An 11,071-nucleotide genomic window follows, 5' to 3' on the forward strand; every position below is an offset into this window, starting at 1 on the left:
AAGAATCGATAGTTTTGTTCATGCGTTCTTGGAATTCCATAAAACTTCAGATGATTGGTAGATCCCATGAAAAAGAATCGATAGTTTTGATCTTGCGTTCTTGGAATTCAATCAAACTTCACAAGATTGGTCGATCCCATGACAAAGAATCGATATATTTGGTCTTGCTTTCTTGGATATCCATCAAACTTCAGATGATTGGTCGATCCCATGCCAAATAATCGATAGTTTTCTTCTTGCGTACTAGGAATTCCATCAAACTTCAGATGATTGGTGGATCCCATAACAAAGAATCGAGAGTTTTGTTCTTGCGTTCTTGGAATTCAATCAAACTTCAGATGATTGGTCGATTCCATGACAAAGAATCGATAGTTTTGTTCATGCGTTCTTGTAATTCCATAAACTTCAGATGATTGGTAGATCCCATCAAAAAGAATCGATAGTTTTGTTCTTGCGTTCTTTGAATTCAATCAAACTTCAGATGATTGGTAGATCCAATGAAAAAGAATCGATAGTTTTGTTCTTGCGTTCTTGGAATTCCATCAAACTTCAGATGATTGGTCGATCCCATGACAAAGAATCGATGGTTTTGGACTTGCTTTCTTGGAATTCCATCAAACTTCAGTTGATTGGTCGATCCCATTACAAAGAATCGAGAGTTTTGTTCTTGCGTTCTTGGAAGTCCATCAAACTTCAGATGATTGGTCTATTCCATGACAACGAATCGATAGTTTTGGTCTTGCTTTCTTGGAATTCCATCAAACTTCAGATGATTGGTCGATCCCATGAAAAAAAATCGATAGTTTTGGTCTTGCTTTCTTGGAATTCCATCAAAATTCAGATGATTGGTCGATCCCATGCCAAATAATCGATAGTTTTCTTCATGCGTACTAGGAATTCCATCAAACTTCAGATGATTGGTGGATCCCATGACGAAGAAATGATAGAGTTGGAGTAAAATTCTTGGAAATCCATCAAACTTCAGATGATTGGTCGATCCCATGACAAAGAATCGATAGTTTTGGTCTTGCTTTCTTGAAATTCCATTAAACTTCAGTTGATTGGTCGATCTCATGACGAAGAAATGATAGAATTGGATTAAAATTCTTGGAATTCCATCAAACTTCAGACGATTGGTCGATCCCATGACAAAGAATCGATAGTTTTGTTCTTGCGTTCTTGGAATTCCATCAAACTTCAGATGATTGGTCAATCCCATGACAAAGAAGCGATGGTTTTGGACTTGCTTTGTTGGAATTCTATAAATTTCAGTTGTGATTGGTTGATTCCCTGACAAAAAAATCGATAGTTTTGGTCTTGCTTTATTGAAATTCCATCAAACTTGAGTTGATTGGTCGATCTCATGACGAAGAAATGATAGAGTTGGATTAAAATTCTTGGAATTCCATCAAACTTCAGATGATTGGTCGATCCCATCAAAAAGAATCGATAGTTTTGTTCTTGCGTTCTTGGAATTCCATCAAACTTCAGATGATTGGTCGATCCCATGACAAAGAATCGATGGTTTTGGACTTGCTTTCTTGGAATTCCATCAAACTTCAGTTGATTGGTCGATCCCATTACAAAGAATCGAGAGTTTTGTTCTTGCGTTCTTGGAAGACTATAAAACTTCAGATGATTGGTCTATTCCATGACAACGAATCGATAGCTTTGGTCTTGCTTTCTTGGAATTCCATCAAACTTCAGATGATTGGTCGATCACATGCCAAATAATCGATAGTTTTCTTCTTGCGTACTAGGAATTCCATCAAACTTCAGATGATTGCTGGATCCCATGACGAAGAAATGATAGAGTTGGAGTAAAATTCTTGGAAATCCATCAAACTTCAGATGATTGGTCGATTCCAAACAAAGAATCGAGAGTTTTGTTCTTGCGTTCTTGGAATTCCATCAAACTTCAGATTATTGGTCGATCCCATGACAAAGAATGGAGAGTTTTGTTCTTGCGTTCTTGGAATTCAATCAAACTTCAGATGATAGGTCGATTCCATGACAAAGAATCGATAGTTTTGTTCATGCGTTCTTGGAATTCCATAAAACTTCAGATGATTGGTAGATCCCATGAAAAAGAATCGATAGTTTTGATCTTGCGTTCTTGGAATTCAATCAAACTTCACAAGATTGGTCGATCCCATGACAAAGAATCGATATATTTGGTCTTGCTTTCTTGGATATCCATCAAACTTCAGATGATTGGTCGATCCCATGCCAAATAATCGATAGTTTTCTTCTTGCGTACTAGGAATTCCATCAAACTTCAGATGATTGGTGGATCCCATAACAAAGAATCGAGAGTTTTGTTCTTGCGTTCTTGGAATTCAATCAAACTTCAGATGATTGGTCGATTCCATGACAAAGAATCGATAGTTTTGTTCATGCGTTCTTGTAATTCCATAAACTTCAGATGATTGGTAGATCCCATCAAAAAGAATCGATAGTTTTGTTCTTGCGTTCTTTGAATTCAATCAAACTTCAGATGATTGGTAGATCCCATGAAAAAGAATCGATAGTTTTGGTCTTGCTTTCTTGGAATTCCATCAAAATTCAGATGATTGGTCGATCCCATGCCAAATAATCGATAGTTTTCTTCATGCGTACTAGGAATTCCATCAAACTTCAGATGATTGGTGGATCCCATGACGAAGAAATGATAGAGTTGGAGTAAAATTCTTGGAAATCCATCAAACTTCAGATGATTGGTCGATCCCATGACAAAGAATCGATAGTTTTGGTCTTGCTTTCTTGAAATTCCATTAAACTTCAGTTGATTGGTCGATCTCATGACGAAGAAATGATAGAGTTGGATTAAAATTCTTGGAATTCCATCAAACTTCAGACGATTGGTCGATCCCATGACAAAGAATCGATAGTTTTGTTCTTGCGTTCTTGGAATTCCATCAAACTTCAGATGATTGGTCAATCCCATGACAAAGAAGCGATGGTTTTGGACTTGCTTTGTTGGAATTCTATAAATTTCAGTTGTGATTGGTTGATTCCCTGACAAAAAAATCGATAGTTTTGGTCTTGCTTTCTTGAAATTCCATCAAACTTGAGTTGATTGGTCGATCTCATGACGAAGAAATGATAGAGTTGGATTAAAATTCTTGGAATTCCATCAAACTTCAGATGATTGGTCGATCCCATCAAAAAGAATCGATAGTTTTGTTCTTGCGTTCTTGGAATTCCATCAAACTTCAGATGATTGGTCGATCCCATGACAAAGAATCGATGGTTTTGGACTTGCTTTCTTGGAATTCCATCAAACTTCAGTTGATTGGTCGATCCCATTACAAAGAATCGAGAGTTTTGTTCTTGCGTTCTTGGAAGACTATAAAACTTCAGATGATTGGTCTATTCCATGACAACGAATCGATAGCTTTGGTCTTGCTTTCTTGGAATTCCATCAAACTTCAGATGATTGGTCGATCCCATGAAAAAGAATCGATAGTTTTGGTCTTGCTTTCTTGGAATTCCATCAAACTTCAGATGATTGGTCGATCACATGCCAAATAATCGATAGTTTTCTTCTTGCGTACTAGGAATTCCATCAAACTTCAGATGATTGCTGGATCCCATGACGAAGAAATGATAGAGTTGGAGTAAAATTCTTGGAAATCCATCAAACTTCAGATGATTGGTAGATCCCATCAAAAAGAATCGATAGTTTTGTTCTTGCGTTCTTGGAATTCAATCAAACTTCAGATGATAGGTCGATTCCATGACAAAGAATCGATAGTTTTGATCATGCGTTCTTGGAATTCCATAAAACTTCAGATGATTGGTAGATCCCATGAAAAAGAATCGATAGTTTTGATCTTGCGTTCTTGGAATTCAATCAAACTTCAGAAGATTGGTCGATCCCATGACAAAGAATCGATATATTTGGTCTTGCTTTCTTGGATATCCATCAAACTTCAGATGATTGGTCGATCCCATGCCAAATAATCGATAGTTTTCTTCTTGCGTACTAGGAATTCCATCAAACTTCAGATGATTGGTGGATCCCATAACAAAGAATCGAGAGTTTTGTTCTTGCGTTCTTGGAATTCAATCAAACTTCAGATGATTGGTCGATTCCATTACAAAGAATCGATAGTTTTGTTCATGCGTTCTTGTAATTCCATAAACTTCAGATGATTGGTAGATCCCATCAAAAAGAATCGATAGTTTTGTTCTTGCGTTCTTTGAATTCAATCAAACTTCAGATGATTGGTAGATCCAATGAAAAAGAATCGATAGTTTTGTTCTTGCGTTCTTGGAATTCCATCAAACTTCAGATGATTGGTCGATCCCATGACAAAGAATCGATGGTTTTGGACTTGCTTTCTTGGAATTCCATCAAACTTCAGTTGATTGGTCGATCCCATTACAAAGAATCGAGAGTTTTGTTCTTGCGTTCTTGGAAGTCCATCAAACTTCAGATGATTGGTCTATTCCATGACAACGAATCGATAGTTTTGGTCTTGCTTTCTTGGAATTCCATCAAACTTCAGATGATTGGTCGATCCCATGAAAAAGAATCGATAGTTTTGGTCTTGCTTTCTTGAAATTCCATTAAACTTCAGTTGATTGGTCGATCTCATGACGAAGAAATGATAGAGTTGGATTAAAATTCTTGGAATTCCATCAAACTTCAGACGATTGGTCGATCCCATGACAAAGAATCGATAGTTTTGTTCTTGCGTTCTTGGAATTCCATCAAACTTCAGATGATTGGTCAATCCCATGACAAAGAAGCGATGGTTTTGGACTTGCTTTATTGGAATTCTATAAATTTCAGTTGTGATTGGTTGATTCCCTGAAAAAAAATCGATAGTTTTGGTCTTGCTTTCTTGAAATTCCATCAAACTTGAGTTGATTGGTCGATCTCATGACGAAGAAATGAATGAGTTGGATTAAAATTCTTGGAATTCCATCAAACTTCAGATGATTGGTCGATCCCATCACAAAGAATCGATAGTTTTGTTCTTGCGTTCTTGGAATTCCATCAAACTTCAGATGATTGGTCTATTCCATGACAACGAATCGATAGTTTTGGTCTTGCTTTCTTGGAATTCCATCAAACTTCAGATGATTGGTCGATCCCATGAAAAAGAATCGATAGTTTTGGTCTTGCTTTCTTGGAATTCCATCAAAATTCAGATGATTGGTCGATCCCATGCCAAATAATCGATAGTTTTCTTCATGCGTACTAGGAATTCCATCAAACTTCAGATGATTGGTGGATCCCATCAAAAAGAATCGATAGTTTTGTTCTTGCGTTCTTGGAATTCCATCAAACTTCAGATGATTGGTCGATCCCATGACAAAGAATCGATGGTTTTGGACTTGCTTTCTTGGAATTCCATCAAACTTCAGTTGATTGGTCGATCCCATTACAAAGAATCGAGAGTTTTGTTCTTGCGTTCTTGGAAGACTATAAAACTTCAGATGATTGGTCTATTCCATGACAACGAATCGATAGCTTTGGTCTTGCTTTCTTGGAATTCCATCAAACTTCAGATGATTGGTCGATCACATGCCAAATAATCGATAGTTTTCTTCTTGCGTACTAGGAATTCCATCAAACTTCAGATGATTGCTGGATCCCATGACGAAGAAATGATAGAGTTGGAGTAAAATTCTTGGAAATCCATCAAACTTCAGATGATTGGTCGATTCCAAACAAAGAATCGAGAGTTTTGTTCTTGCGTTCTTGGAATTCCATCAAACTTCAGATTATTGGTCGATCCCATGACAAAGAATGGAGAGTTTTGTTCTTGCGTTCTTGGAATTCAATCAAACTTCAGATGATAGGTCGATTCCATGACAAAGAATCGATAGTTTTGTTCATGCGTTCTTGGAATTCCATAAAACTTCAGATGATTGGTAGATCCCATGAAAAAGAATCGATAGTTTTGTTCTTGCGTTCTTGGAATTCAATCAAACTTCACAAGATTGGTCGATCCCATGACAAAGAATCGATATATTTGGTCTTGCTTTCTTGGATATCCATCAAACTTCAGATGATTGGTCGATCCCATGCCAAATAATCGATAGTTTTCTTCTTGCGTACTAGGAATTCCATCAAACTTCAGATGATTGGTGGATCCCATAACAAAGAATCGAGAGTTTTGTTCTTGCGTTCTTGGAATTCAATCAAACTTCAGATGATTGGTCGATTCCATGACAAAGAATCGATAGTTTTGTTCATGCGTTCTTGTAATTCCATAAACTTCAGATGATTGGTAGATCCCATCAAAAAGAATCGATAGTTTTGTTCTTGCGTTCTTTGAATTCAATCAAACTTCAGATGATTGGTAGATCCAATGAAAAAGAATCGATAGTTTTGTTCTTGCGTTCTTGGAATTCCATCAAACTTCAGATGATTGGTCGATCCCATGACAAAGAATCGATGGTTTTGGACTTGCTTTCTTGGAATTCCATCAAACTTCAGTTGATTGGTCGATCCCATTACAAAGAATCGAGAGTTTTGTTCTTGCGTTCTTGGAAGTCCATCAAACTTCAGATGATTGGTCTATTCCATGACAACGAATCGATAGTTTTGGTCTTGCTTTCTTGGAATTCCATCAAACTTCAGATGATTGGTCGATCCCATGAAAAAAAATCGATAGTTTTGGTCTTGCTTTCTTGGAATTCCATCAAAATTCAGATGATTGGTCGATCCCATGCCAAATAATCGATAGTTTTCTTCATGCGTACTAGGAATTCCATCAAACTTCAGATGATTGGTGGATCCCATGACGAAGAAATGATAGAGTTGGAGTAAAATTCTTGGAAATCCATCAAACTTCAGATGATTGGTCGATCCCATGACAAAGAATCGATAGTTTTGGTCTTGCTTTCTTGAAATTCCATTAAACTTCAGTTGATTGGTCGATCTCATGACGAAGAAATGATAGAAATGGATTAAAATTCTTGGAATTCCATCAAACTTCAGACGATTGGTCGATCCCATGACAAAGAATCGATAGTTTTGTTCTTGCGTTCTTGGAATTCCATCAAACTTCAGATGATTGGTCAATCCCATGACAAAGAAGCGATGGTTTTGGACTTGCTTTGTTGGAATTCTATAAATTTCAGTTGTGATTGGTTGATTCCCTGACAAAAAAATCGATAGTTTTGGTCTTGCTTTATTGAAATTCCATCAAACTTGAGTTGATTGGTCGATCTCATGACGAAGAAATGATAGAGTTGGATTAAAATTCTTGGAATTCCATCAAACTTCAGATGATTGGTCGATCCCATCAAAAAGAATCGATAGTTTTGTTCTTGCGTTCTTGGAATTCCATCAAACTTCAGATGATTGGTCGATCCCATGACAAAGAATCGATGGTTTTGGACTTGCTTTCTTGGAATTCCATCAAACTTCAGTTGATTGGTCGATCCCATTACAAAGAATCGAGAGTTTTGTTCTTGCGTTCTTGGAAGACTATAAAACTTCAGATGATTGGTCTATTCCATGACAACGAATCGATAGCTTTGGTCTTGCTTTCTTGGAATTCCATCAAACTTCAGATGATTGGTCGATCACATGCCAAATAATCGATAGTTTTCTTCTTGCGTACTAGGAATTCCATCAAACTTCAGATGATTGCTGGATCCCATGACGAAGAAATGATAGAGTTGGAGTAAAATTCTTGGAAATCCATCAAACTTCAGATGATTGGTCGATTCCAAACAAAGAATCGAGAGTTTTGTTCTTGCGTTCTTGGAATTCCATCAAACTTCAGATTATTGGTCGATCCCATGACAAAGAATGGAGAGTTTTGTTCTTGCGTTCTTGGAATTCAATCAAACTTCAGATGATAGGTCGATTCCATGACAAAGAATCGATAGTTTTGTTCATGCGTTCTTGGAATTCCATAAAACTTCAGATGATTGGTAGATCCCATGAAAAAGAATCGATAGTTTTGATCTTGCGTTCTTGGAATTCAATCAAACTCCACAAGATTGGTCGATCCCATGACAAAGAATCGATATATTTGGTCTTGCTTTCTTGGATATCCATCAAACTTCAGATGATTGGTCGATCCCATGCCAAATAATCGATAGTTTTCTTCTTGCGTACTAGGAATTCCATCAAACTTCAGATGATTGGTGGATCCCATAACAAAGAATCGAGAGTTTTGTTCTTGCGTTCTTGGAATTCAATCAAACTTCAGATGATTGGTCGATTCCATGACAAAGAATCGATAGTTTTGTTCATGCGTTCTTGTAATTCCATAAACTTCAGATGATTGGTAGATCCCATCAAAAAGAATCGATAGTTTTGTTCTTGCGTTCTTTGAATTCAATCAAACTTCAGATGATTGGTAGATCCAATGAAAAAGAATCGATAGTTTTGTTCTTGCGTTCTTGGAATTCCATCAAACTTCAGATGATTGGTCGATCCCATGACAAAGAATCGATGGTTTTGGACTTGCTTTCTTGGAATTCCATCAAACTTCAGTTGATTGGTCGATCCCATTACAAAGAATCGAGAGTTTTGTTCTTGCGTTCTTGGAAGTCCATCAAACTTCAGATGATTGGTGGATCCCATGACGAAGAAATGATAGAGTTGGAGTAAAATTCTTGGAAATCCATCAAACTTCAGATGATTGGTCGATCCCATGACAAAGAATCGATAGTTTTGGTCTTGCTTTCTTGAAATTCCATTAAACTTCAGTTGATTGGTCGATCTCATGACGAAGAAATGATAGAAATGGATTAAAATTCTTGGAATTCCATCAAACTTCAGATGATTGGTCGATCCCATGACAAAGAATCGATAGTTTTGTTCTTGCGTTCTTGGAATTCCATCAAACTTCAGATGATTGGTCAATCCCATGACAAAGAAGCGATGGTTTTGGACTTGCTTTGTTGGAATTCTATAAATTTCAGTTGTGATTGGTTGATTCCCTGACAAAAAAATCGATAGTTTTGGTCTTGCTTTATTGAAATTCCATCAAACTTGAGTTGATTGGTCGATCTCATGACGAAGAAATGATAGAGTTGGATTAAAATTCTTGGAATTCCATCAAACTTCAGATGATTGGTCGATCCCATCAAAAAGAATCGATAGTTTTGTTCTTGCGTTCTTGGAATTCCATCAAACTTCAGATGATTGGTCGATCCCATGACAAAGAATCGATGGTTTTGGACTTGCTTTCTTGGAATTCCATCAAACTTCAGTTGATTGGTCGATCCCATTACAAAGAATCGAGAGTTTTGTTCTTGCGTTCTTGGAAGACTATAAAACTTCAGATGATTGGTCTATTCCATGACAACGAATCGATAGCTTTGGTCTTGCTTTCTTGGAATTCCATCAAACTTCAGATGATTGGTCGATCACATGCCAAATAATCGATAGTTTTCTTCTTGCGTACTAGGAATTCCATCAAACTTCAGATGATTGCTGGATCCCATGACGAAGAAATGATAGAGTTGGAGTAAAATTCTTGGAAATCCATCAAACTTCAGATGATTGGTCGATTCCAAACAAAGAATCGAGAGTTTTGTTCTTGCGTTCTTGGAATTCCATCAAACTTCAGATTATTGGTCGATCCCATGACAAAGAATGGAGAGTTTTGTTCTTGCGTTCTTGGAATTCAATCAAACTTCAGATGATAGGTCGATTCCATGACAAAGAATCGATAGTTTTGTTCATGCGTTCTTGGAATTCCATAAAACTTCAGATGATTGGTAGATCCCATGAAAAAGAATCGATAGTTTTGATCTTGCGTTCTTGGAATTCAATCAAACTTCACAAGATTGGTCGATCCCATGACAAAGAATCGATATATTTGGTCTTGCTTTCTTGGATATCCATCAAACTTCAGATGATTGGTCGATCCCATGCCAAATAATCGATAGTTTTCTTCTTGCGTACTAGGAATTCCATCAAACTTCAGATGATTGGTGGATCCCATAACAAAGAATCGAGAGTTTTGTTCTTGCGTTCTTGGAATTCAATCAAACTTCAGATGATTGGTCGATTCCATGACAAAGAATCGATAGTTTTGTTCATGCGTTCTTGTAATTCCATAAACTTCAGATGATTGGTAGATCCCATCAAAAAGAATCGATAGTTTTGTTCTTGCGTTCTTTGAATTCAATCAAACTTCAGATGATTGGTAGATCCAATGAAAAAGAATCGATAGTTTTGTTCTTGCGTTCTTGGAATTCCATCAAACTTCAGATGATTGGTCGATCCCATGACAAAGAATCGATGGTTTTGGACTTGCTTTCTTGGAATTCCATCAAACTTCAGTTGATTGGTCGATCCCATTACAAAGAATCGAGAGTTTTGTTCTTGCGTTCTTGGAAGTCCATCAAACTTCAGATGATTGGTCTATTCCATGACAACGAATCGATAGTTTTGGTCTTGCTTTCTTGGAATTCCATCAAACTTCAGATGATTGGTCGATCCCATGAAAAAGAATCGATAGTTTTGGTCTTGCTTTCTTGGAATTCCATCAAAATTCAGATGATTGGTCGATCCCATGCCAAATAATCGATAGTTTTCTTCATGCGTACTAGGAATTCCATCAAACTTCAGATGATTGGTGGATCCCATGACGAAGAAATGATAGAGTTGGAGTAAAATTCTTGGAAATCCATCAAACTTCAGATGATTGGTCGATCCCATGACAAAGAATCGATAGTTTTGGTCTTGCTTTCTTGAAATTCCATTAAACTTCAGTTGATTGGTCGATCTCATGACGAAGAAATGATAGAAATGGATTAAAATTCTTGGAATTCCATCAAACTTCAGACGATTGGTCGATCCCATGACAAAGAATCGATAGTTTTGTTCTTGCGTTCTTGGAATTCCATCAAACTTCAGATGATTGGTCAATCCCATGACAAAGAAGCGATGGTTTTGGACTTGCTTTGTTGGAATTCTATAAATTTCAGTTGTGAATGGTTGATTCCCTGACAAAAAAATCGATAGTTTTGGTCTTGCTTTATTGAAATTCCATCAAACTTGAGTTGATTGGTCGATCTCATGACGAAGAAATGATAGAGTTGGATTAAAATTCTTGGAATTCCATCAAACTTCAGATGA

This window comes from Cloeon dipterum, unplaced genomic scaffold, assembly GCF_949628265.1.
Source record: "Cloeon dipterum unplaced genomic scaffold, ieCloDipt1.1 scaffold_10_ctg1, whole genome shotgun sequence".
NCBI lineage: Eukaryota > Metazoa > Arthropoda > Insecta > Ephemeroptera > Baetidae > Cloeon > Cloeon dipterum.